Source organism: Canis lupus, chromosome 21, assembly GCF_011100685.1.
Source record: "Canis lupus familiaris isolate Mischka breed German Shepherd chromosome 21, alternate assembly UU_Cfam_GSD_1.0, whole genome shotgun sequence".
Classification (NCBI taxonomy): Eukaryota; Metazoa; Chordata; class Mammalia; order Carnivora; family Canidae; genus Canis; species Canis lupus.
The window spans coordinates 18,628,685-18,656,006 of NC_049242.1; the positions used below are offsets into that span (position 1 = coordinate 18,628,685).

At 36.9% G+C, this 27,322-nt stretch overlaps 1 long non-coding RNA gene across 1 annotated transcript in view; it reads left to right on the forward strand.

The window, feature by feature from the left end:
- The window catches only part of LOC119864966, a 70,198-nt gene that overhangs the window by 34,235 nt on the left and 8,641 nt on the right, over positions 1–27,322 (forward strand). The window contains exon 3 of the long non-coding RNA XR_005375607.1: positions 17,468–17,521. This is a non-coding gene — a long non-coding RNA (uncharacterized LOC119864966). The remainder of the gene's footprint in view (positions 1–17,467; positions 17,522–27,322) is intronic.

Sequence of the window (27,322 nt, forward strand, 5' to 3'; positions counted from 1 at the left end):
ATTAGTTAATATTTATAAAGTATTTATAATGGTGTGTGACAGGTATAGCAAAAATATTATAAGTGCCTATTAGATTAAAAATGCAATATATGACCTCTGAGAATAAGTAGACATGGGTCTCAAAAGTTAAAACTTTCCCCTAGCCCTGTGGATCTGGGTTTGGTACCCAATCTCAGTTCTCTTGGTACTTTTGTTCCTGATACATATCTCACTTTATTGAAATGACCTCATTCATGACTAACTACAGACTTCCTGAGTGAAGAACACTTTTGATCTGATTTATTGTTTTATCCCTACTACATATCACTGCATAATTAACTGAAGCCCTCACTATTTCAGTCTTCTGTCTATACTGCAAATTTACTTTTAGAAAAGTAAATGAAAGAGGGATTGGGAGTCTGTCCCCTGCTTTTTCATTTCTGACTTCTAATAGAAAGCCAGGGGGATGCCTCTTCTCTTCAGAAATTTCCTTGTCATCATAAGGAAAGAAGCCATTCAGTAAGTAAAAAATAATTATAATAGTAAAATTAAAAATTAAATAAAATAAAAAACAAAAGCCATGTAGAAGAATGAGGCCCTCCATACTGGGCCTGCAGCACTTTCTAGAGGATCTGTCTGGGAACAATCCCCTTTCAGCTTTTCCTTCTGTTACCTGTGGTGATTTCAAATTAGGGTAGATTGAGGTCATTCAAAAATCTTGTACAACTTACCCAGGGACCAGTGATGTGGAACTGAAGAGTTTGGAAATGGTCCAGGTTATTTTGAGGAAACTTGGGGCTAGGAGATCTGGAGCTTCTTAGAGCTACCTAATTTCCCTGTGGAAGCTTTTGGCAAGTGTTACACCATTGGTAAGACCAAATAGCTAAGGCAATTTGGCATGACCAAAGAGAAATGTGCTTAAGGGGAGATAAACTCATTGCTAGTGCCATCCACATTGGGAAAAAATTTGAAATTCACAGTAAACTATTTTGCATGTAACTGCTCATGTTATAAATATAGAATTGGAGCTTCAGAAAGTGAAAAATAATCATCATTAACAGTAATGGCAAATAATAGCTTTGAAAGACCAAGTGTAGAATTTCACAGATGAAGTACAGAATTTTACACTTAGATACACTGAGGATTATATTTTGTGTGTGTATGTACATGTGTATGCATTTGTATGTTAATTTATAGAAAACTGTTTTTAAAGCATAAGTTTCACCCCTAACAAAGGCAAATTATTGGGTTCAGCAATGAACTGACTCTTTCTAAGCTCCTCTTATCCATTTGTCCCAGGACTGGACACACTCATGGCTCTTACCACACTTTGATTCCAGAAATACTGTGGAAAGAGCTTAGGCCTTCTAGTCATGCAGACTTGCATTCAAATTCAAGCTTCTCCGTTTATTTGATGTGTAACCTGAGACAAGTTAATCAGTATCTATAAACCTCAGGGTTTTATCTAGAACAACTAGGGAGTAATGAAAATATCAGTTCTTCAGAGTAGTTGGGAGAACCAAATGAGAAAATATCTCTTTAATCACATGTCTCAATTCTTCTCAGTTAACAAGATCCACTAAATATTTACTGGATCTTCTAATTTATGGTAGAACAGATACCCTAGATCAGTGACAGTAGCCTGTGTGTTCTTGGTAAGAGTGAGAATCTGGACTGTTCTGCTTTCATTACACTTTATAATACATTTCATTAGGCTCTTTGCAACCCAAAGAACAGAGTACTGCCAAGACAAACAGACTTCCTTAAGGGGTGCTGCCATAACTACTTTATATTTTATTTTACAAAGGACTTTTTGTATAGTAAAAGGCCAATAAACATTTGTAAAATGAATTAATTAAAAACTAACAAGCCTGAATCCTCAATTAACAAGGTGTTGTTATTGTATTTTCCTACACTCCACTGAGGAGGAAAAACACCCAAACAAACAAATAATGACAAGCTACTATTGGAATTTAAGGGAATTCAATTGTGCATGAGCATGTGTGTTAATTTTTTAGGTATATTCTTGGGTAAAAATTCAATAGGATACACATACAAATTTTCTATTTCTTCTGCATCTATATCTTCCCTAGATTATGAAAATACATCCTCAGACAGGATATTTGATTACCACATACATTTATTGATTTGGGAGAATATGGTCAGTGGGGGAGAGGAGAAGAGAAGCAACACAGAATTGGCACTTAGACATCTGAGTTCTGATCCACAAATTAACTGTGTAAACTTGGATAAATTGCTTCCACTCTCTCAACTAGTTTTTCCATCAGTATGATGAAGAGATTGGATTTGATAATCTAGTATTTTCCAGTTCTAAAACTTTTACAATTTTGTGGCAAGAAATGTGGTTGTGATGCTTTAGAAACACTTGTGGATGCCTCTGTTATAGCATTTGACAACATATATAGGAATGTTATGTTTATATATCTGCTTGCTTCATTAGACTGTAAACTTCTTTAGGACCTGGCTTAGAGCCTAGGACAGAGTAAATTTTAAAAGATTAGTTGATTTTCATTAATTATACTGCTCAGATGTATCAAGAAATTTCCAGGTTTGATTTGTGATTCAGTTTGTCTCTTAAAAAATGACAACTAATGACAATTTTCAAGTGGCCTTACATCCTATAAACTTAAATGGACTTCAGATAAATGCACTGACCCCAGGTTAAAATTAACCAATTAAAACAATTTCAGTCTGCCATTTTTCAAAGGGTACAGATGTACACTGCTGAAAACAGTCCCAATTCTTTCTCATAGTGGGGGATATGCAGAATACATGGCTCTGCCTTCAAATTTACTGCAGTCAACATTTTTATCTGTGGCTTTGCCAAAGTTCTAGTAGACAGTTCATCAAATGCAAGAGTGACAAGAATTTGGAAAGTGAATGCATATAGTTTCTGACTGAATCAGATCTAAAGAGATTTTAACAGGCTGCAATAAGACTACTTAATTCTCACAAAATGCCATTTAACAAAGATGAATGTTCTCTCTAGAGATAAAAAAAAAAAAAAAACCACAGACACACAAATGTGTTTGAACAGGGTCAGGGAACTGTGGTTACAAATACAAAATATATTAAGTGTTCTAAAATAATTATAGTACTAATCATTACAAGAGTAGTGGTCATTTTTTGAGTACCTATTATATGCCACTGACTATCTCAGATGCTTCAAACTCTGAATTTGAAGACCAACACCTTTCCAGCATACCATATTGGAAGTGCATTTAAGACAACAAATGATAGGATTCCTAAAATGCTACCTGATTTGGGAATGAATTTAGTTAGGTGCTAATCAAGCCTGGTTGGAATTTGTGTTCAAGTCTAAATTTCACAATTTTATAGGCATATAACGAGCGTGTTCCAGAAGTTGAGGGGTCTAGTAACTTTATTTTCTAAGGATTCTATATGGATTTCTAAAGTTACTCCATATAAAACTCTGCAAGATACCATGTGCATACACCTGTGATATGGTGATTTATTATAAGAAATATATATTTTTGGTCTCTGCCCCTATTCTGGCTCACATCTCCAGAAACCCTTGGAATTTCCTGTTGAGAGCAATAAAAGTGTCCTTTGTTATATTAATAAAGTGATTTGTGGAAACCCCCTAGGAATGGGAGCTAGTGGCCAATGAGCCAAACTCCAGATTACATGGAATTTTTAGTCTTATCCCCTGACCTCCAGGAAGTGGGTGTGGGGCTGAAAGTTGAATTAATTATCAATAACCCATGATTTAATCAATCGTGGCTATGCAAAGAAGCCTCCATTAACCCTGAAAGGATAGGGTTCAGAGAGCTTCCAGGTTGGGGAATGTGTGAAGATTGAGAAGAGTGGCACACTTGCTGAGGGCATGGAATCTCTGTACCCTTTGCCCATACTTCGCCCTATTCTTCTCTTCCTGAGTTATATCCTTTTATAATAAACCAGAAATGTAGAAAGTAAAATATTTCTCTGAGTTCTGTGAGCTGTTACAACAAATTGAACCTGAGGAGGAGGTCCTGAGACTCTCTGATTTATAGCCAGTTGATCAGAAATGCAGTTAACATGAGCTTCTGACTGGTTTCTGAAGTAAAGGGAGTCCTGTAGGACTAAACCCTTAACTGGAGGAATCTGATGCTCTCCTGGTAGATAGTATTGGAATTAAGCTGCATTGAGTTGAATTCTGGGGACACCCTGCTGGTGTCAGAATTACTTGGTTGTATGATAGGAACCCTCCACACACACATATTTGAATTGGTCTCAGGACACCAATTTAGGAGTTATGATTCTGACCCCTAAAAGAGTATGGTTAAGATATTTCTGTAGATTCATTGCTTTCAGTTTTTAAAATTTACTTCTCATAGTAATCCTACACATTATCAAATGATAAAACTGAGACTCTGAGAAGTTAAGCAACATGTCCAGCATCATACTTTTAATCAGTAGGTATGTGATCCAAACATGGATGATTAACAATTCTAAATAATACATCTCCCTCCACATTTTCCTAAGTATCTGCAAATAGGGGCAATTTTAAAAAGGCCTTCAGTTTTGGATCTTTTTAATTATTAAAGCCATGCATATTTATTGTGGAAATTTGGGAAATAAAATAAAAATAATAAAATAGTAGAATAATACCATCCTTAACACGACCATACATAAAATTACTCTTAATATTATACTGTATAATTTTGTGGTATTTGCGTACATATATTTTATGAACTACATACATATATAATTCAAAACAACCATTATATACAAATTTATACACACATACAAATATATATAATTTGCAAGAGGAAATGGGACCAAGTACTCTGTGGTGTTCTTTGTCTTTGGAAAGAAAATGTTGTGAGCACAGTCTAAATTTCTAAATGTTCTTCAAAAACATACATTTTATTTGCTTCAGCCTAAAGAAATATTGAGAGGACACGAGAATCCATTTTTATTGACATGCGAGTAGAATGATTCCCTCACAAAGTTGAGACCTATTGTCAGTCATTAGGGACTGAAGAAACCTTCTGGTCTGTCTGCCCTCAGACCTGGAGATGTATCAGAACAGTTCAGAAGAGTCCGTGGTTTCTTTTTGCTTCTGGGCCTGCCTGATCTAGCCCCTGTCCAGCTAATTTTGTCTCTCTGCCCTAAATATTTTGGCTTTATTATCTCCCCTAAAATTGCCAAATGCTATCCAACCTCATATTCTCATATCAACTCATATTGACAAGGTCTAAAAAGTTTTCATTAGATACTTTGATCTCTGCTCCAACATAACGTCTTCAGGTGTCTTTCCTGACTGGCATACCTGGGGCAGCTCTGGCCTTCCTTTCTTCTTTACATCGCCCAACATTTACCCCACTTTGGTTTCTGGATCCTACTTTGTTACCTGCAGTTGAATCGTATTGCACACGTATTTGCTCATTGCTATTTTTCTTCTCTTTTATTAAGTCTAGGGGCCATAGGATACTTCCATCTTGTCAGTAGTAACCTACAAAAGTGGCTGGCATGGGGTGGGACCCAACACGTGCTTATTGCACAAATGAATAAGCAATAAGTTCAACTATATGGTACAGTGGGCTTGTACCATATAGTTGGCAAAGAGATTCTATTTTATTTGGAGCTGATTGGGAAGCCATGGATGAGTTTGGAGTTACTAATATTTCTATTGTCCTGATTTGAGGGAAATCATTTAAGAGAGTGAAATTTACCACAGAAGTGGACTTGTTCTTTTCTATTGGAGTTTTTAAGAGAAGAACACAAGGGATCCCTGGGTGGCGCAGTGGTTTGGCACCTGCCTTTGGCCCAGGGCGCGATCCTGGAGACCTGGGATCGAATCCCACATCGGGCTCCCAGTGCATGGGGCCTGCTTCTCCCTCTGCCTGTGTCTCTGCCTCTCTCTCTCTCTCTCTCTCTCTCTGTGACTATCATAAATAAATAAAAATTAAAAAAAAAAAAAAGAGAAGAACACAAATCAGAAGTTGTCCTGAAGAAAGGCCAGGAAGAACACCGCTTTGCCAATATGAGGAAGTCTAAACAGGGAATAGGAGAATAGGAGAGAATAGGATAGGAGAGACCCAAATGGGGGAGGGAGTCATGGGGCACCCGGGTGGCACTGTTGGTTAAGTGTCTGACTCTAAGTTTTGGCTCAGGTCTGATATCAGGGTTGTGAGATCAACATGGAGTCTGCTTGAGTTTCTCTCTCCCTTGTTCTCTGCCCCTCCCCACTGCACTTTCATACTCTTTCTCTATCTCTCTTACAGAAATAATAAATTAATTAATTAACAACAACAACAAAAAAAACCCAAAATAATAAAAAAACAAGAGTCACTTCACAGTGGCACCTAATAGATAAACCTGGGGAAACTCGCAAGTCCAAGTCCAAGTGCTAACATTGTCTTTCTGAGGACTTTTACACTTATTTAAAGGGTCCAGAGTAAGCAGAAACAATCTTATTTATTTATTATTTTTAAATGTTATTGTGATCCCGGGATCACTACCTGAGCCAAAGGCAGATGCTCAACTGCTGAGCCACCCAAACATCCCAACAATCTTATTATTATTATTAGAAGAATAATGTTAAGCTTATTCATTGTCTATGTGGATAGATATTATAAGCCTCAGAGGTTTTCTATTTACTTGCATTTTTAAGATCCTGTGAAAGAAAAATGCAATCAGGTTGTGATTTTTGAGGAGAGAGTTATCCATCAGCATTAGAGTCTTGATGAAGCTGCATAGATTTCCTAAGAAAGATACTTCTGCAAAGGTGATAACATAGTTATCTCCCTGTCACGTAGTATAATTGATAGCACTATTCAAAATTAATGGACTCTGGTGTGTGGTAGATTAATGCATGGTGTGCTCAGAGCAGAAACCTACCACTTTTGGGATTTCAACCCAAATCTGGAATTAAACTAAAGTGAAAGGGGGAGACTTTGTGGCTAAGGATACAGTAAAGACAGACAAGTTTTACATGACATTGGCCATAAAATTAGGCTTAACAACCCCACAGTCCTACAAATGAGACAGAAGTATGTTCAAAGGAAGCCCACACTTCTTACTAGAGTCATTTTTCGTATTTATTTCATTACTCAGAGCTCATAGTTCCCATTAGTGGCTCTGCTTGAGCTCCTGTAAACCTGATAACATACGGTACTTAAGAAATATTACATCAATAGGGAGTTTCTATTGGTCTTCTGTGACCTAGATTAATATTGGGACAGTTTAATAGACACAAGTTGGCAAGCTAATAAGAACAAATTTACTAGCAGATGTCGTCAAAGGGATGATTATTTTCTACCTGGATTGTGGGGGAAGTGAGGGTAAAAAATGAAGTCAAATCAGGAAGAAGCAGAAAAATGGAAGGAGATAGAGCCCACAGAGGCTGCTACTCATCAAGAAGCTGATGCAGAAGCAGCAGGTTTTCTTGTTCCCTAAGGACTGGACTGAGAGAAGAAAGTACTTTTCTCTAAGGCTTGAAGAGAGCTTGCCCAAGGAGTGAAATAGTGTATATTATTGTGTTTGTGTGTGTGTGTGTGTGTGTGTGTGTATATATATATATATATATATATATATATATATATATATATATATAAATTCCTGATTCCTGAATATACAAAGCAAGAATTTTGAAGCCATAGATATTTTGGGTTAAATCCTGGCCCTTTTATTTGTTCTGTGTATCATTCTTGGACAGTTATTTAAACTCCTCAGGTATAAATCTCCTTATCCATACAATGAAAGCAAGCAAACCTAATCTGTAGAATCATTGTGAGGAATAAGTCAGATACAATATGTCAGACACAGAGCACATTGCCTGGAACAGGGACTGTCATTGACACCACTTGGTTGTATCCTGTACAATCACAAAAAGGCACCATTTGCATCTTTATAGGCCAAACTTTCAGCACCCCTCCATGATACACACTTCCATCTTCACTAAGCACCTTGGATAACAGCACTCTAAGTCAAGTGGTCTACTCATCGTCATCTCTCAAGGTGTCTACTTTGAAAGTAGGCAAAATCAAGATGGTCTGTGATGTTTATCACACATATTCTGGTAAAAGCAGGGATGAGAAAGGCGAGCTGGGGCCAGTTTCTGGGTCAACTGTATGTGCTCTTCCCTCCATTTCAGATAAGATTCTTCCCTCATAAAGTCAGACATTTTGTGGCTTATCAGGAAGTATTCCATGATGCCTTACATGCTTTTTCACCCCATGCTGAATTAGATATCAGTGTCACAGGTTATCACAACCTCCATCATTGTTCCCACAGGTTAACTATCTCAGTGGAGCTGACCCTCTGTATATTTAAGATTCTTTTTGAAATTTATTTATTCATGAGAACAGAGAGAGAGAGGCAGAGACACAGGCACCCCAGGACCCTGGGGTCACACCCTGAGCCAAAGGGAGACCCTCAACCACTGAGTTACCCAAGGCTCCCCAACATCCTATTTTTTTATGTGTTATTATCTATGACTCCACAACAAGAGTGTGAATTACTTAAAGTCTTCATTTATCTTTATATGTTTAGTTCCTACAACCATGTCTGGCACAAGTACTGTTCAGCATGTGTTTATTAAATGAGTGAGTATACAGAATATTATATGCAAATCTAGTAAGACATAACCTTGAGAAAGTACCAAATGCTTCTGAGCCTCAGTGTTCTCATTTGTAAAATGAGAGATCATGCATACCTAAAATGTGTTGAGCTACATGAAACACCTATCCAGAGTATGCATTCAATAAGTAGAACAATGGCTTATTACTGTTATATTATTCTAAAAATCCTACACATATAAAGTAAAAAAAATGCATGATTATTGAACAATTTTTGAACATTTATTGCAAGCCATGGAGTCCCTCCATTCTTGAGGTTTCTGTCCTTCCACAAGATAACATTTTCCCTTTTTTCACCACAGGAATCTGTTTCTATTTTCATTTTGCACTCTATCATAACTTCTTACATCTGTTCTGTCTGACACACACAAATCCATTAAGTCTAATGAATATCTATTCTGACATCATGCTGTTTAAATATGGCTAGTGTGCCTAATGATTTTGCTTGTAACAGTGACTCTGTGTACTATGTATTTCTAAAATTTAGCAGAGCCAAACCTCAGTTTAATATCCCTTAAATGTAGAGAGTAGCAGTTAAATTTCTACTAGTACTTTTGAATATTGATTATATAAAAGATACAGTACTAGCCACTGAAGAGGGATATAAACTTGAGCATGGCTATGCTTCCTCCCCTTAAAGTTCAAGATGTTAGGGATGCCTGGGTGGCCCAGTGGTTGACCATCTGCCTTTGACCCAGGGTGTGATTCCAGGGTCCGGTATCGAGTCCCACATTGAGATCCTTATGGGGAGCCTGCTTCTCCCTCAGCCTGTGTCTCTGCCTCTGTGTGTGTGTGTGTCTTTCATGAATAAATAAATAAAATCCTTAAAAAAAAGTTCAAGGTGTTAGATCACGTAATATATATGTGATCACACAGTATATATGCTGAGAAGAGACACTCAGTGATAGTCTCCATAATAGTATATCAGATCTCTTGAGTTAAGGAAACATTGGTTATGCCAGGTTGGGACCATATGCTTTGAAAATGGAGCTGAATAAGATATATACTCTGCTTTTCTGGAGCAGGTGATTTACTGATTAAGAGAGAATAACACCACATTATGTCAGTATAGGAGGTTAAGCATTTTATTAGCATTGAAATAAGCAAAAGGAATATTGGTGATAATAAGCAGTCAAAAAAATTGGACTAGAGATTAAAGAAAACCTTGAGAAAACAGTGACCTGAACAAAGTTTTGTTAAAAAGACTGCTAATGGGAGTGACCACATTATGATCTTGTGAGAACCAAAAAGAATCTATTTTTTAAATTTGCTTAGAGATTTTATTATTTATTTATTTATTTATTTATTTATTTATTTATTTATTTATTATTTAGAGTGGAAGTAGGGGAAGGGGCAGAGGAAGAGAGAGAAAGAAACTTTAGCAGACTCTGCCCTTGAGCACAGAGCCAGATATGGAGCTCAATCCCACAACCTTGAGATCATGACCCTGAGATGATGACCTGAGCCAAAACGAAGAGTTAGGCACTTAACTGACTGAGTCTCCCAGACACTCCCCCTAAAAGAATCTTTAACTCAATGCTTCACATAGAATAAGTCCTCAGAGTTAGAAAATATTATTATAAAATAAAATTTTTAACAATCATTATAATTATCAAATACTTATTTCTAGGTGGAAACAGTTGAGGTCAAAGGACATTCTAGGCAGAAAGAAAATAGGAGATATAATACAAATGTTTGAAAAAGGTTGGTGTGTATGAAGTTACCACCAACTGTGGTATTGAAACCACAGCTTAAGGGTGAGGATTGGTGGAAATTAGGTAGGGGCAAGATGGGAAAGTGTAGGTATGTCATGCCAGGCAACTAGATTTTATGAGGAGATATGGTTTTAAGAAAGCATGTGACTCAGATTTATTTTTGTGAAAACTACTTCGCCACCACATGTAAGATTGATTTTAGTGGTTCATGAGAGAACACAGAATAGTTAGAGGCCAGTGGTGCAAGTGAGAAGGGATGAAGGCCAGAATGTTGGGCAGGGCTAGAGGAGGAGGAGTCATCGTGAGGCCATTTATTTGATGACTTGCTTGATGAAAATAAAGGGGAGACAGAAGGATCAATGAGAATACCAGGATTTCTATCTGGATGGATGGTGGCATGGAGAGAAGCATAGTTCAGTTTGGGTCATATTGACTTTAAATTGCCCAGTGGAGAAGTCCAGCAGGCATTTTCATATATACATCTGAGCTCAGGGAAACCACCACTGTTGGATATAGTGGTTTGGGAGTTTTCTGCAAATGGAGACCATAGCAAACTTAGCATGGGATGGGATTGTCTGAGTAGAGCCTGTAGATGAGTAGAAGAGGGTGAGCTAAGTATAAAACTGGATAGAGATTTAGGACGTATTTAGGTATGCGATGGCCCTAAATAGAAAAGTGGCAAGATCAGAGTGGTCTTTAGGAGCCTAAAGCTGATGGCTGCCTATAGCAATTATCAAAAACAGTTCATAATAAACATCTGGGATCCCACAAAACAGATTTCCTGGCCCCACTAAGGGAATCTGATTGAATATATTTAGTAGGGGGCCTACGAACTGCATTTCCCAGCAAACACCCAAAGACCCAAAAGCAGAAGTTTCAGAGATTGTACTTTGAGAAGCACAAGGGATATCAGTGTGTATCTAGGAGAAGATGACCTGGGGAGCTTGATCGCCAAGGTCTGTGCTGGAGGAACTAGATGTGAGCCTCCTCAGATTTACTTGGCAGGTAAGTGACAAAAAATTCTTGTTACCAATCGTCAGTTATTTCCTGAGCCAAAAATACTGTCCAAACCCATGTCAAAACTTCACATACCCGGTGCAGAGTTTGCAGACACAAATAAAAGTCAGGCTGGGGAAAATGAAGGAAATCCAATGCAATATATTTGTATTCTGTCGCTGAGGCACTGTCTAATGTTGCTGTAACTATGATGTATAGGTCTATCAAAGCATGTGTTACCATGGTCTGAATTTCCCGACTGGAGAAAAATGATTAATGTAGAGATTTGCATTCAATGTGGGCTTGGACATCAATATTTCAGCTTAGGTAAACAGGAGCTTTACCTAATTTATTGGCTCTCATTATGGATGGCTTGTAGAAGCCAAATTCCCCCTCTGCCTCCAAAATGACCTTTCATGCTCTACAAATCAATCTAGAAGAAGTGAAGCAAGTTGGTTAATATTTTAGGGAGAAAAAAATGACTTCACATGTCAGAGACTTAATTGTTGTGATTTTGACCCATTTTGAAATTAGTTAACATTTGCTTCAGGCCTCTGACTTCATGCATTATTTATTTTCATGCTGGCCTTCCTTAAGTCTCTCCATGTGCAATATGCCTGTAACATGTTTGAAGCTTTTTCTCAATATTGCACTTGAATAATAGCATCATGAGGTAGAAAATGTAAAGACCCACATTTGTCACCTCTCCACATATGCAGGCATATGCACACGTACAGACAAGTGTGTGTGTATGGCCCTGCGTACACATACATATACACCTGCACTCATACATATACACCTGGTTTTAGGCCAAGCTGCTTTTGAGTATATTTTAGCTCTCATTGGCAATGTTTCGAGGTGTTACAGCCAGCATTACAGAGCAATTTCCCTCTAAGAGTTTTATGTTGCAAAGTATGTCAGAAGTTAATCAAAGGGTAACAATGCAAAAGCCTGCACATACGCTTCTTGGATACCGGAGCCAGTCCGGGCTGTCAGTCACTGCCAAAACTATAGCACACATGGGCGTATTGCTCCTTTTTCTTTCCTGTGAGAAAATGTTTCTGCCCACAAAGGTCAGTGCTTTTATGGCATAAATCTATTAGCCTATTGCTGTGGTATGAATCCCAAGGAGAAGGCATCTCGTCAGCTGTCTGGCTCAGATGCAAAGTCTTCCTTGCAGCAGAAGGTCAAGCTCTGCATCTTGCCTCTTACTGTCCACATCAGCTTTGGTCTGTCCTGTCATAACCTCTGTGTCCCAGTGAGTAATCACTTACCCTTGGCCTTGAAAATGACTATCCCATTACTGGTTCTGTGTAATCACAGGAGAAGAGTGCTTTTGGAATCATTAAACTAGCTACGCCCTCCAGCCAGTCTAGATGCCCTCGGAGCTTGGATGGGGTAAGGTTATCCATGAGAACATTCTGTTATGCCAGCTCTGTGAGAGGAGGGCTATTTAGCTCTCAGAGAAAAAAATGCTCAGAATTTCCTGTGTATTCCCAAAATGTTTACCACCTTCTAATCACCTACATTCCTTTAGTCTTGACACTCATTTGAAGTTAAACAAAAACCACTGTAAAGATGAGGCTCGACAGCTGTTTCCCAGATGTACTAAAATAACCATTGCAGCTGTCTGAAACTAGGGCATTTGCATTTGCATCAGTTTGGATTAAATCTTTCATTGATTTGGGTCATGATTTATGTACAAAGCTCATAGAACAAAGGATGTACATGTCCAGAGCAGCTGTTTTAAATCTTTAAGCAAGAATATAGAAACTTGAGATTGCATTCACCTGCTAAAAATGTAATCTTACTGAAGATAATCTTCAGTGCACAGGCTTTTACTGAGTATCTACTATGTTCATAGCACATTTTCTCCATATGCTTAAAGCCCAGTTATCCTTCCAACTTTACTGTCACCTCCTGGAAGCCGGTTCCCAGAGTTAGAATTAATTGATATATTCCCTCTGGAGTTTGGTTCCAAACTCATCAAATGTGAATATAATGGTCTCATTTCCCAGCAGTGTTCATGGAAATAATTGCTATGGTATCCTGTGCCAACTGGAAGGAGGGAAGGAAAGAAGGAAGGAAGGAAGGAAGGAAGGAAGGAAGGAAGGAAGGAAGGAAGGAAGGAAGGAAGGGAGGGAGGGAGGGAGGGAGGGAGGGAGGGAGGGAGGGAGGGAGGGAGGAAGAAACGAAGGGAGGGAGGGAAGGAGGAAGAGAAATATATTTCTATTAATTCAAAATGTATAGTTTTAGAGCAAATATTTATATAATAGTTATAATTCAGAAGAACTACTTTGTTAGCTCTGAATATTATATTTTAATATTCTCATATATTCTTTAGTGTGGAGCTTATCAATATCCCTTGATATTCTTCAGATGGAAGAATCTGAAGTCTTCTAAATCCAAATCCTAAACTCTCACACCCTGATTTTGTTGCGGAGGACAAAATCTTCATTTTTCTTGAATTTCTTTTATCTTAAATTCAGAATCCCAGATCCCCAAAGTATCTTGGTTTTCCTCTTACTTATAGAATCCTTCCCCAGTGATTATTTTCCCTTTGTCTTGAACACTGTTCTACCAACCACCCTAGATCAGGATTTTCACATTGGCTTTTCTTTCCTTGTCTTATGTCCATAAGGCTCATGCTTATCTATATCAACAAATCCAGGCTATCTTCCTAGTGCAAAGACTATTATTTATGGCTGAAATCTTGAGACACCTTACAAATACTTCAAATGCAACATGTTCAAGACAGAATATATTATCTTTCCTGCCAGGACTTTTCTTCCTACACAACCCATCTTGGTTCATGACACAACCATCATCCACTCAGTCTCTAGAACCACAAATCCCTGTGTCTTGCTCAATTTCTCTCTTGCTCTCACCTTTCGCATCCTGTCAATCTTGATTCCAAAAATGCCTTTCAAACCCAACTCCTCACTAGTTGCCTTCCATTTTTCACATGGACTGTGGCACAATACCCACACTGAATTCATTTTCATCAATTTGCCTGCTGCAGGCTCATCTTTCTGTAATGCTACAGACATTCTCTATCTTAAGGTAAATAAACAAATGTGTGTGTGTGTGTGTGTATGTGTGTGTTATGTCCCTTTCATCTTCAGGAAAAGTAGTTTTCTAATTAATCATAGCATTCACTTATTCATTTATTAATCATAACATTCATGACATTTCTTCTTCGAAGCTGACATTCATCCTCACCCTACATCATCCTAGCACCTCGCAACACCCATCCCAGACACTTAGCTCCACACTTTCTAAACAGTCTTCTTGAAATTTTCAAATGTAGCACTGCCTAATCACACCTTCCCCTCCTCACCCCCACCACCATGCTTGTGCATATGTAGTTTTCTCTGCCAGGACATGCCTTCCTCCCTGCCTGATGAACTATTGCTCATCTTGGAAGTGTGAGTTCTATAAAGACAGTCCTAATTCCTGGCACCCAAACACAATGAGTGTTCTTCCTTCTGTACTTCTGTAGACCCTGGGCTTCTCACTATTAAGAACAGTGTGGTCGCTTTTCAGATTTCTTTCTTTCACCTACCAACTCAAGCCTCCTCAAGACACTCTTTTCATCTTTAGTATCTGACAATTTGCTTCCAACTTAATTTTTTTATTAAATAAATGAAACTTTCATTTTGTCTAACTTAAATCTTGATATTTTATTCTTTTTTTTTTTTCTTTGCCTTCATTCTGGTGTAAGACCTATAGTTTGTTCCTTTAATTATCTTTTTTAGTGCAGGTTTTATCCTTGGTTCAAGAAAGATGAATGAAGTCACTGTGGATGCATGATGGGGTATTAAATATTTTATATATATGTTAAATTCCCATATTGTAGTTTCTTCCACTAGTGAAAAAATTAACCATGTAATATTCTACTTATTCAGATATTAATTTATTTTAATGAACTCTTATCAGAAATACAATGTGTCCCAGACACTATGTGGGGTGACCAGGGTGCATAAGTGATTGTATTACCATTAAAAATTAAAGACATGTTGATGTAGTCTAAGGTGTTTTGCTATTCAGAAAGTCAATTAATGTTCTAAGAAACTTCAGTTACCATTCATCTCTCTCAAAGACCAGTGAAGAGGATTGGAGGACATGGTCCCTAAGCTTCATAAAATTGTTTTCTCTCCAGCTCTTAAGTTCCATTTACTTAATAATCCCTCAAATTTCTTACCAATCCAGAAACTAACCAAATACCTAATTGATTAGCTTTTTCTCCTCTTTCTCACTCCCTCTCTTATTTAGCCTTTTCTGACCTTCTGTGATGACTTACCCTTCAGTTTGCTGCATTACCCCCAAGCTGTGCACAATCTTTGACATGCATTTCCTCTTCTGTTTTCCTCTTGAGAATCAACTCTCTTGGCTTCATCCTTCCAAACCCCATCTCCTTCTCTTCCTTTCTAGTTCTAGTGTTCTCCATCAGTTACCTGAATTCTGCATCACAGAAGTGTAGAAGTGAGAAGAACTATATTCAAATGAGGTGGAACTGTCTAGAAATGACAAGGGACAATCTATGTGAGCAAAGTCCCATTGTGGGAGGTTTTGTTTGTTTTTTGTTTGTTTGTTTCTAATAGAGGTGGGGTAAATTGTGAGCATACCTGTTAATAGTTTTTGTCTTATCAGTGACTCAGCTGTGGTCACCTCCTTCATGCACATACTAAATCATCAAACATTATATTACATGAAAAATGTTATGACAGAATTAAGTGCAGGGCATTCTGAGTATGTCTCAAAAAGTATCAATTTTAGTCCTGGTTTAGGAGAAATAAGGACAAGAGTATAAGAATGATCAGTGGTTGTGATGAATAAATTTGAAATGATACGTTTAAAGTTTGCTTGGTGACTATATGTCAATGTTAATTGGAACCTGTAAAGGAAATTATCTGACAAATTTATTAAGTTCAAGACTCTCCCTAAAGCACATTATTTATTAGTGATCAGCTTTTTTAGTTAGGATTCTTACATTGGAGGTGTGGATAAAATGCCAACGTGGATGGAATGTGACTAGAATAGTGTCCCCTGAAAATCTAAGAATCTTTCTTTTTCTAGTGGAAGTTTCGTACCAATTTATCTTCTCTTATGATCTTAAAGAAGACTGATTTCTAATACTGACATTTCATGTGTCTCATAACATATAAAACCATAAAATGTCTTCTATTGAAATGTTACATGAAGAATGGAGAAACAATGATATTGAAGATATTAATGCAGTGTTAGGTTTGTATATATTTGAGTAAAAATGTTTACACTGATAGTTTAAACATACAAATGAGAAGATTTTTCACCTTGACCTTTGTGAATGTGAATGTGAATGTGTATCTTATTATTTGACGTTCTTGGGATATTAAAATAAAACCCATGATTGTAAGTCATAAGAGTTAGAATGATTTGAAGATACAGAGTTCTTGAATCTTAGAAGAATCATAGGGTTTCTACTGAAACTGCTTTGTACTCTTAATCCATTCATAGGGAATAATAACAGAGTGTATCAATCATGATTAATTATGCATTTCTTTGAAAAGAAAATAAACATAGTCCAAAGAAGGCTTCTTTATTACAATTTTTTTAAACGTATAAATCTTACTGCATCAGAATGTTTTCAGTATTCTTTCACGCTGAAGAAAATGCTCATGCCGAAGTGTGTGATTACAGATTTAGGATTAGACTCATCACTTCCATATCAGTGTGAATTAAAGTTGCTTATTAACATAGGGGCGATACCTTCGGAGAAGTCAAATCATAGAAGAACATACACATGTTTTTCGCTTGCTATTTCAGAAGCATTTTGTAATTATACTGGATTCATTTTCTAGACCCCTCCCTGAGCTAATGAGGTCTGATACTGCTGCGGCTCTTTGCTTTCAGAAAATTGAAGTTAGAGAGATTAAATGACTCTAAAATGACTCTTGTTTCATCTTGCCAGGTCGTTTCTGAAGGCTAGGCTCAACATGGGTCTAAATTTTATAGGTGGTGTTTGAATCACTTGATAAGAACATTATTTTCTCTTACTGCATTTTTGTTCTTTTTCTGAATTATAGAGATTCTTGATTCGTGCTGAAAGAATTGAACTTATCTGATGCTTATGTTACAGATTTTATTTTCGTGTTACATTCTTCTCATTCTGCTCCCCTTTCTTAGATAAATCAGCGCTTTCACTGGACTGATTGGACTGAGAAGGCAAGGCTGAGTGAGGTAAGCCCCTGGTGAGCTGCCATGAGCACCCACATGTTAGGGCCAACAACCTTGTGGAGAACCTCAATTTAACCACTGTGTCTTCAGAGTGTGCTAGGTCCTACCCTGATGTCTTCCTTGATCAGACTCCCACAAACAATCACATGGGTAAAGCAATTGCTGTTTTGGTCCCTTGGGCTCAAATTGGTCAGCAAAATGTGGCAGTGTACACATATAGAAAATACATAGACAATTTATTTGAGCTGGTTAGGAATTGTCAAGAAAAGGTGAGATGGTAGGAAAACATAGCTGGATCGTGATTATCACTCAGGAATTTGTCCACTTGCTGTAGGAAAGGGAACCAGGACACTACAGGGTTTCAGGACCCTTCCTACCCATTTTGCAGGGAAGTGGCATGGAATCCTTTTACTGAGTAGAAACAGATGGTTTGACACAACACATGCTTTGAAATCGGTTCTGGAATTGGGAAATTTAAAAAGGGACCTCACAGGACCAAAATAAGGTATAACTCCAGTGAGTGCCAGCTTCTCTGATAGAATTTGGATTCTAGGAAAAGCCTTTAAGTATGTTGGCTTATTGGGCTTATTGTCTCTGGTTTTAAATTGCTTTTCTAGTGTAAACTAAATGACTTTTCTTTAAACTAATAGAGAAATATGTAAGTAAAGTCTTTAAAATATTTATGCCTGTTGATCTGTTTCAATTGGGGATAATCTCTTTTAAGGGACTCATCAAAAACAAATACTAACATTTATATTAAAAAATGCTTACTGAGTCATTGCTTATAATAATGGAACATTGGGGAAAAACCCTACTATCCAATAATTAAGGCTTGCGAACTAACTTGTGACATAGCCACATAATGGAGTATTATGTAGCTATCAAAATTATCATTTTTGAAAAAAAAAATTGTAATCCTAATAGAAAGTATTGAGGCAAGTGAAAAAGCACTATTAGAAAATATCTGTTAGATATGACCTCAATTTATAATAGAAATTAGATGGAAAGAAAATACAGCAATTGGTTGGTTCTAGGATGCAGATGTATTCCCATTTCATCATTGCAAAACTCAGCATGTGTCTTACAATTAATGGAACCTTCTAGTTATAATTACAAGCATTTGGGGTTTTTCTATTTGTTTGTTTTTTAGTGTTACATAAAATAAGGTTGCACCTCTTAGATTTGAAAAAATAATATGCCAATATAATAGGTTCGGATTTTACTGCGTGGCATTACTATGTACTTTCCCCCCTCAATGAGGGCATGCTTGTGAGAGTATGCACACATTTAGAAAAGAAGCAATTCTATTTCAGTCCACTGATATGTGACATTCTGTACACTCTCACCTAGTAAAATTTTAGTTTATCTAGGACTCTCTATTCAACACCCTAAGCAAGTTTCTAGGGTCTACCTGGGTCAAAAATTCATTTGGGATCAAGTTAATTTTTCACCAGAATTCTGTTTGGAAATCCAAAGTACTCAGATCTATCTATGGACTTTTGTACCTTCCAACAACATGAGTCCCTTACTCATCCCAGTTCACTCAGAGAATTCTTGGTGTGTGACTTGCCCATCAACTTTTCTTCAAATCTGAGTCTCTTTCTCTTATCCTGTTCAGTCTGCTATTCTCCACTTACATTCATAATATATGCTAATAAATGTTCCTCATGGGGGCTGGGAGCTCAATGAGAAGGGTGTGGCTTAGAATTCACAAACTCTTAGGTTTGAAACCTGTTTCTGCCCATCACTAACTATGTGACCTTGGGCAAATTACTAACCTCCCTATAACTCAGTTTTTGTCTTGTAAAGTGGAAATACCAGTCCCATAGGAATGTTGGATGGATTTTCATGAGCTAATGTGTATAAAGCAGTAGATACATGTTCATATGTCCAATAGATATTCATTTTGCTTTCTTTTTTATTTTATTGATATATGGCTTTGGCAAATAGACATGACCTCTCACATAGTTTTCCAAAAGGGTTCTCATCAGTGCACACTTAATTCATTTCAAACCCAGGAGACTTCCCCATGCCTTTGCTACCTGGGAAACCTTTCCAACTACACTTCTTCCACTTACATATAAAAACTTCTTCAGGGGATCCCTGGGTGGCTCAGTGGTTTTGCGCCTGCCTTTGGCCCAGGGCGCGATCCTGGAGTCCCGGGATCGAGTCCTGCGTGGGGCTCCCGGCATGGAGCCTGCTTCTCCCTCTGCCTGTGTCTCTGCCTCTCTCTCTCTCTCTCTCTCTCTCTCTCTGTGTCTATCATAAATAAATAAAAATAAATCTTAAAAAAAAAGAAAACTTCTTCAGAGGTCTACAAATTCTAGCTTATACCCCACAGTCATCTTTCCTCGATTCTATTATCCTTACATAACCAAATTAACTCCTTTGGATTCTAAGCTGACTGAATAATTATCTTCTCTGCACTGACTCTTACAAGGTTGAGTAAAATGGAAAGGGTGGAAAGGTAGAGAAATGTATGAGATTAGCAATAGGATTTTCTAGTAAAAAGCAAAATCCTGGGGCCTACAAGATAGACCAAAGAAAAGTGAGTTCTCTCTAAGTAGCTCCAGAAAAGTATCCTGAATTAGAGCTCTGATTTTCTAATTTTCTTAGGACCTCTGCATCCTAACCTAATCCTGTTGTCTTATTTGCTGTCACCTTACTTTGTGCTCTTTCTTACCCATGTTAGCCTTAATGGTTTACATTCTAACCCTACATTCTCTCCACCGTACTGTCTGATTCAACCCTATGTTTCCTTATAATTTGCTCAAAAAAATTTCCTTATATTTAGTCTCTAAAAAAAAAAATCAGTTTGACATTCAGACTTCATTACTATGATATTAGGCCTGACTTTATTCATTCTTTTTCTAAAACTTGCCCTATTCTCCTATTGCATCAGAGACCTCAGATGGTATAGGTAAAAACAGGGACTCATAAGAACATATCTTGGGATACCTGTGTGGCTCAGTCAGTTAAGTGACTGGCTGCCTCTAGGGTTTGGCTCAGGTCTTGATCTCAGAGTCATGAGATGGAGCTCCGTGTTAGGGTTCTGTGCTCTGTGGAGTCTGCTTGAGATTCTCTCCCACCTGCTCACATACTCTTCTCTCTCTAAAGTAAATAAAAACTTTTTTTAAAAAAGGGCATAGCTCTACCTCTCTTTAGAAGGAATTGGAGAACTCAAATAATGTTGAGAAAAAAATTAATAATGCTTTAAAGTACATCTATCGGGAAAAGCTAAATGGTCTTATACAGGGAGTTATGGTGCTGTCTACGAGGGAGTTTTATTTTAAAATCTAGTTCCTACCTCTCAATTGGGGTTTATAACTCTTTCTCATTACTGAAAAATGTTGACCTGAGAGGGTGAACCATAACCATATGAAAAGTACCACAAAGAACTTCACAATAGGTAAGGGTTAACAGTCTACAAAAACAGAAAGCTATGAGAGTTTAAGGTCCTCTAGGAAGAAGCAAACATCCCGGGAAAGACAAGAAGGGCAAAAAGAATACTGAATTACAAAATGCCAGTTCTGGACATAGTACATTTACTCCCACAACCACAGATTATCACTAAATTCTTTAATGAGAAAGAATTAGAATTTAATAACAAAGCATAGAGGGTAGGCTTCAGTGCAACCTCATGTTTTACTTACAACCTGTTCTCTAGAGCCAACATTCTTTAAGTGAAGACAAGCAAATGAAAACAATATATGCAATATATTCCATAAAAATGATAACATTTGCTACTATTTATTAATCATTGTCAAGCAGTGCTGTGAGCACATGGATTCTTTCATTTAATGCTACAACCACCTCTGCAGCAGCCACTGTTGTTCCCCAGTTTTTTCAGTTGGGAAGAAAGCCTGAGGCTCAGAAAGGTAAATTAGCTTGCCAAAAGTCCCTAAGTTAGGAGCAAATAGCTTTTGGATTTGAATGCAGCATGTTTAACAGTGCATACGGAGCTCTTAATCAGGAGGTCATATTGCTTTGCATAGTGAAGAGTGGAGATAGGATTTACTTGGGAGAGTTTGGAAGGGTGAGGAAGAGTTGGAAAGTCTGCAGAACTGGCGGGTGTAAAGTGGCTTAGGAAGGTGCAGGAAGCAGTAGCAATTCCTGCTCTTCCATGCCACTTCTCCCAGGCTCTGCCCATCGCTACCTCCACCCAGTCTTATCTTCTTACACTTACTATTTGTCCCAAGGAGGCCATACTAATCTCCCCCATTCTCCCACTGAGTAACATGTTCATATTTTTTTATGTAGTAAATATATCTCCTCCTGAAGCCTCCCAACACTCCTTCCCTTAAAAAACAAAAACAAAAAAAAACAAACAAAAAAACCCCAGCAATACCTTGTTTGCTGCTTGAAATGTGTGAAATGTGATTGTGTTTACTTTTTGAGATTGAAACCAATCACATACAAAAATACCTTTTTAGAGGAGAAAGATGTCAGTTCTAGCTGCATTCAAATATCCAATCTTTTCTGACTCACATTGAACAACCTTGAGCAAATCATTCTCTAGTTTCTTTTCTCTGCTTGTGCTTTACAGCAGCAGTGAGAAAGGCTGCTCCAAGTATGGTACGATCACTCAAATATTAAAGCTTTTTACGCTCTTTGCTTCTGTTCATTCTTTCTTTCCTTTTGATCTAACAAAACTTCTTAAATTATAAATTAGAAAGTTGAAGCTTTTTTTTTTTTTCCCTTTCCAAGATAAGGGAAAAATTTATGACTTCAAAAAACTGTAAGTAGCATAGGGCAGCAGACCACATCAATGTTTTCATTTGGTATGTGGCAAGAGATACCCTGAGAAAGATTCCACATTAGGATGATCTCTTATGGATTTCTGTTTGTTTTTAAATATAGTGAAACAAGCTAGTTGTTTTTACTTCGAAGATGAAATATCCCCATTCCCTTTTTAAAAATATATAATCAGCCATTTTACAAAATCCAGCTCTATTTTGCCTCTTGAGATTTCCTAGTACATCAGCTGGTAGATGATTACTTTTCACCCTTGAAACAAATGAGAGAAAATTAGTCAATCTAACAAATAATATAGTGGGGAAGTTAGAAATGGAGTTCTTTTGGGGGGATATTACTTTCTGCAATACAACTGGCTAGTCATTTTGAGAATTTGTCTTGTTTGTTTTTATCTTTTCTGATATGTAAGAGTGTAACCTTCAGGTTACCTCTTCTGACTGTTTTTCCTCCTTGGTCAAGGTGATCTTCTGAGCTCTCCTGTCTTGATGTGCAAACAAATATCAAGGGATTCATCACACTGAAGTATGAATAAACATTTGTCTTCACACTAGCATCGGAACTTCTTCAGAGCAGGGAGCCATGCCATTTCCTCCCTTTATCTACCAGTACAGTATGAGGCAGAGTAGATACTCAGTATGTGGTTTTGGAAATAAACTGAATCTGGCTGTACTTTAATGGAAATATGATTAATGATGGGGACATTTGTCCAGGATGTTTTATCTCACTGAATGGAAGAGAAAGTTTAGAGGTGAATTCCAACGTACAAATAAAATGACAAGCATAAAAACATACTCCAAGTATTTCTTCCCTTCCTTAAGCCAAGAAAAAGTGCCAAAATCTCATAAGAACAAGTTGGCCCAAACTATGTTTGAACAAGTCAGAAAAATTGTGAGAATAGGATTTTTTTTCTCACTGCATCATTTCTGAAAAAGAATGAAAAAGATAGTACAAATCTGGGGAGTTAACAAAGACACTTAACTTTCATGAGGAAAAAAGTAGCAATAATGCAAAAGCGTAAAAACCCTTAGATGGTCTTTGCATGATGATCTCAAGCATTCTAATTTATCCTGTGGGTTTGTCTGTTTTTTTTTTTTTTTTCCTAAGCTCTAAAAGATACTGTTGCATAGTCCACATTCGTGGCCAAACAGCTGATGTATATGATGTCCAGAAACCCTCAGGACAACTATTAGGATAAGATGTGACATTAATAATGATGCTTCTCTGAATTAGAATAGCACTTCACAGTTTATAAATATCTCTACATATAATATCTGAATTTATTCTCATCAAAATTGTATATGGTAGAAAAACCATGTCCTGCTATTATATCCCCATCTTACAGAAGGCAAAACAAATCCTCAGTATCTCCCTTAGGATAATAAGGCTTTAAACCCATCTATGGCTTCAACAGCTGTGATGAGAGTCAGCCATGAGATGCCATAGCAACGGGCAGGACCCGACCAGCTCAGTCATTCAGTCCACCACCAGGGTTTGATACCGATACCGAGATTTTACTTGACTCATGCCAAATACAAATTTAAGACAAACAGCTGAGTTCCTGCAATACAATAAATATTTTTTGACCCTTCTATGATGTAGAGTCACATAGTAAATGTGTAAAGCATTAAAGGAAATATTATTTACTGATTTTTTTATATAGTTGCAAGCATTTAAAGTGGTTACTTGAACTTCTCATAAAACTCCACAGAGCCAGCATTATTACGTCTATTTTCTACAATATTTCCAAAGTAGCAAAGCTATAAAATGTTGGAGCTGGAACTTCAAACCAATTTTGCCCAACTCCAGAGTCCATTTCATGACATCATCCTGCTTTCCTGAAGATGCAGCAGGGGATGTTTTTTATTACTAAGACTCCTAGAAAACCTGAGTAGGTCTTTGAGGCAAAATATGCTTGAAAATAAAACATTATTTCCAAGTAGTAGTCATTATCAGCTCATAATTGAAAGCAAGCTTGAAGAAATGCTACAAACCAGTGTGTTCTGACACAAAAGCTGTCTGCAGGCATGTGGTTGTGGTTCCAATTCTCACTTTGTAAACAGTCAGGTTAATCTGATTTGTTTCTTCTTTGCTTTTGTTTCTTTGAAATTGATGTCAGCTTCATTCGTGGTAGGAAATTGGTTGTTCCACGGCATTCAAAATCACATGTTTGCCTCACCTGTCCAGCTGAATTTAAAATGGAAAGACTTGTCTTACAGCAATTGTATATACGATTTATATAAGACATGTGTATCTGCAGATAGATTAATTTGGTCTAAAGTTGTTATAATGACAGGATCCCTGCATGCCAAGTACAGGATATGATAATGGAAAGAATATGGGGTTTCAGAATCCAGCTGTGCTCTCTTTTAAAACTGAGTGACCTTGAGGAAGTCATTTCTCTGCTCTGAACCTTGGTTTGTTTTCATGTTGTTACAAAGATCAAATAAAATCTGAAGGACTCTAAACATGAGGTTGATTGTCATCATCATCTTTGTCATTAACAAAACAATAGTAGGAAAATATTTTGATAAAAGAGAAACAGTATTCTCAACAATATTTTTGTGAAGATTTAGATCAATTTATTCACAGGAAGAAATAGAAACGACAGTAAAAAGGAGAAATTTGCAAAAGATAGGATGGTAAATCTATATTTCCTCTCTCTTCCTGTTTCTCATTACCTTAACAGTGCCTCTTCCTTTCTGCATTCCTTTCCTCTGTAATCTCTTGACCCTAGCTGAAGAGCAAAGAATAAAATGATTAGTCTTTTATGCTCCTAGTTGTTTCCCGGGGTTATGGTGGGGTGGGGTAGGAGCTAGTGGCAGAGCAAAGCTAGCACTTAACAAGCAGTTGGCAAAGTCTCTTAGGAACACAGAGATAAAAAAGGAAGAAGGTGATGTAGATACACTATGGTCAAGCAACTTGAAGGTCAGGAAAGGGCCAAGGATAAAAGAAAGATGGTAGGACTTCCAAGTGTGGTTGGAGTTCACATTTTTCACAATTACAGGGAACTGAAAGCTTTTCAACTTCACAATCCTCATCTAAACAGCTTTTGTTTATCTCAGAGGGTAGATATGGTAATTACATGAAATAGTATATATAAAATTGTTTTGAAAACTATGCAGTCCTATACAAATGTTATTATTGAATATCACTATTCCCTTACCCTTATCCTTACTTTTCTAAATATGGCTTGTTGGACATAGGTACTGCTCACAATGGTTTGCCCGAAGACACTCCTTTTCAGGTGTGGTGTGTAGTGTTTCACAAGAGTTAACATAATCATCATTTCCTAGCAAACTGTTCTAACAGATCACGAACATGCTATTCTATACTCTTTGTTAAATACGATTTTTTTAAACTTACTCTAAAAAAATCAGTGCAGTGATATTAAAAGAATTTTATATGTCCATTTATTTGTCTTTAATTTATGCAGGTATATACTGAAAGCAAACTATATGCTAGGTGTTATGCTGAGTTCTACAGATAGAGCAAGCAAACTTTGTCAATAGCCAGCAAGGATATGAGGGATTAGACTTCACATGATACCCTTATTACACATATAAAATAATTTTTCTCTGGACCATTCTTTTTCTTCTCTTTCTCTTTCTTTCCCTCTCTCTTTCTTTCATGAAATTTTAGAAATTTGCAATTTTAGAAAGAGCCTAGGGGATTCTTATGATAGTGATTGGAGGATTTTGAAAACCACTGTTAATAACCATTGCTGCAAAAAAGACATTTGTAATATATAATGTGTTCTTTCTAACTCATAAATTTCATTAATTAACAAGTAGCTGGAAAGACCTGTTTGTTTGTTTTTAACCTTGTTAAAGTTAGACTGAAATATCACATTAGCTACTAGATCCCACATTTGCTTATTCACTGTTGAAAACTATTTCCTTATTGAGGCCTAGTTGATTCAAGAGGCCTAGTTGTGAAGTTGAAAATGCATCTTATCTGCATTTTGTCAGCATAAATTCAAGCCTTTTAATGGTCAAAGGCAAAGATAGACTTCTTGGGTCTGTGAGCCTTTCTGATTACAGTAAGAGAGCATATCAGTCAAGTCTAGACTCATATTTTGGTTCCACTATCTAGAACCTAGTCACAATCTAGTGATTTTGCCCTTCTGATTTTGCCCTTTGGTTGCTGTCTAAAAACTGGGACTATAATACTGGTCTGAATAGTGTTGTGCTTAATGAATGGAATAGTGTATGTGAGCATGATCAGCACACTGGTGTTGAGGAAATGGTCAAACCAATGAAAATCCACTCAATATTGACATCTTTTAGATTAAAGAACCAAGGTTTTTTTTTTGTTTTCGTTTTTGTTTTTGTTTTTGTTTTTGTTTTTAATCCCTTCACCTATTCAACTCCTACTCATTAGTAGGATGAATTTGGAAATTAAAAGAAGTCATTTGGAAAGCTCAAGATTCTGGCTATCTTAATTTTCTTTAATCTGTCTATGAAAGGGACTTGAATGGCAAAGAAAATGAGAAGGCAGCCAGCTCCAAGAAATTTCATGTATTATTAAATATTTTCAAAAATATTACCTTTCTTCTGTCCACTTCACTCTTCTTTGTCTTTGATATTTAAATCTTAGGGCAAAAATAGGAAAACACAAATATATTCCCTTTCATTATGTTTAAATTCTAAAAAAGAAGAGGCTTTCCTCATTAGAATGAAACATTCTTTTTTTTTTTGAAACACTCTTATAATAAAGAAATTTTGAATATGAAAGAATTAACTGTTAAGATTAGTAAAATAATAACATGATTATAAACAATGCGATAAGTAATGCTGTTATTTAGATATTAATATATCAAAAGCAATACTATTTGGATATTTGAAGCTGCATATTACACATCCCATGTATTATGCCAAGTAATAACATTAAGACATCAGCAAAGCAAGTATTAATTTTACCCATTTTACAAATGAGGAAACCGAGGTGCAGAAACACTGAAATTATTAAATGCAGGAGGTAGAACATGAATTCTACTCAACAAATTTGTTGTTCTTTTTTGTTCAAAATACAATCACATAAACAGTCATA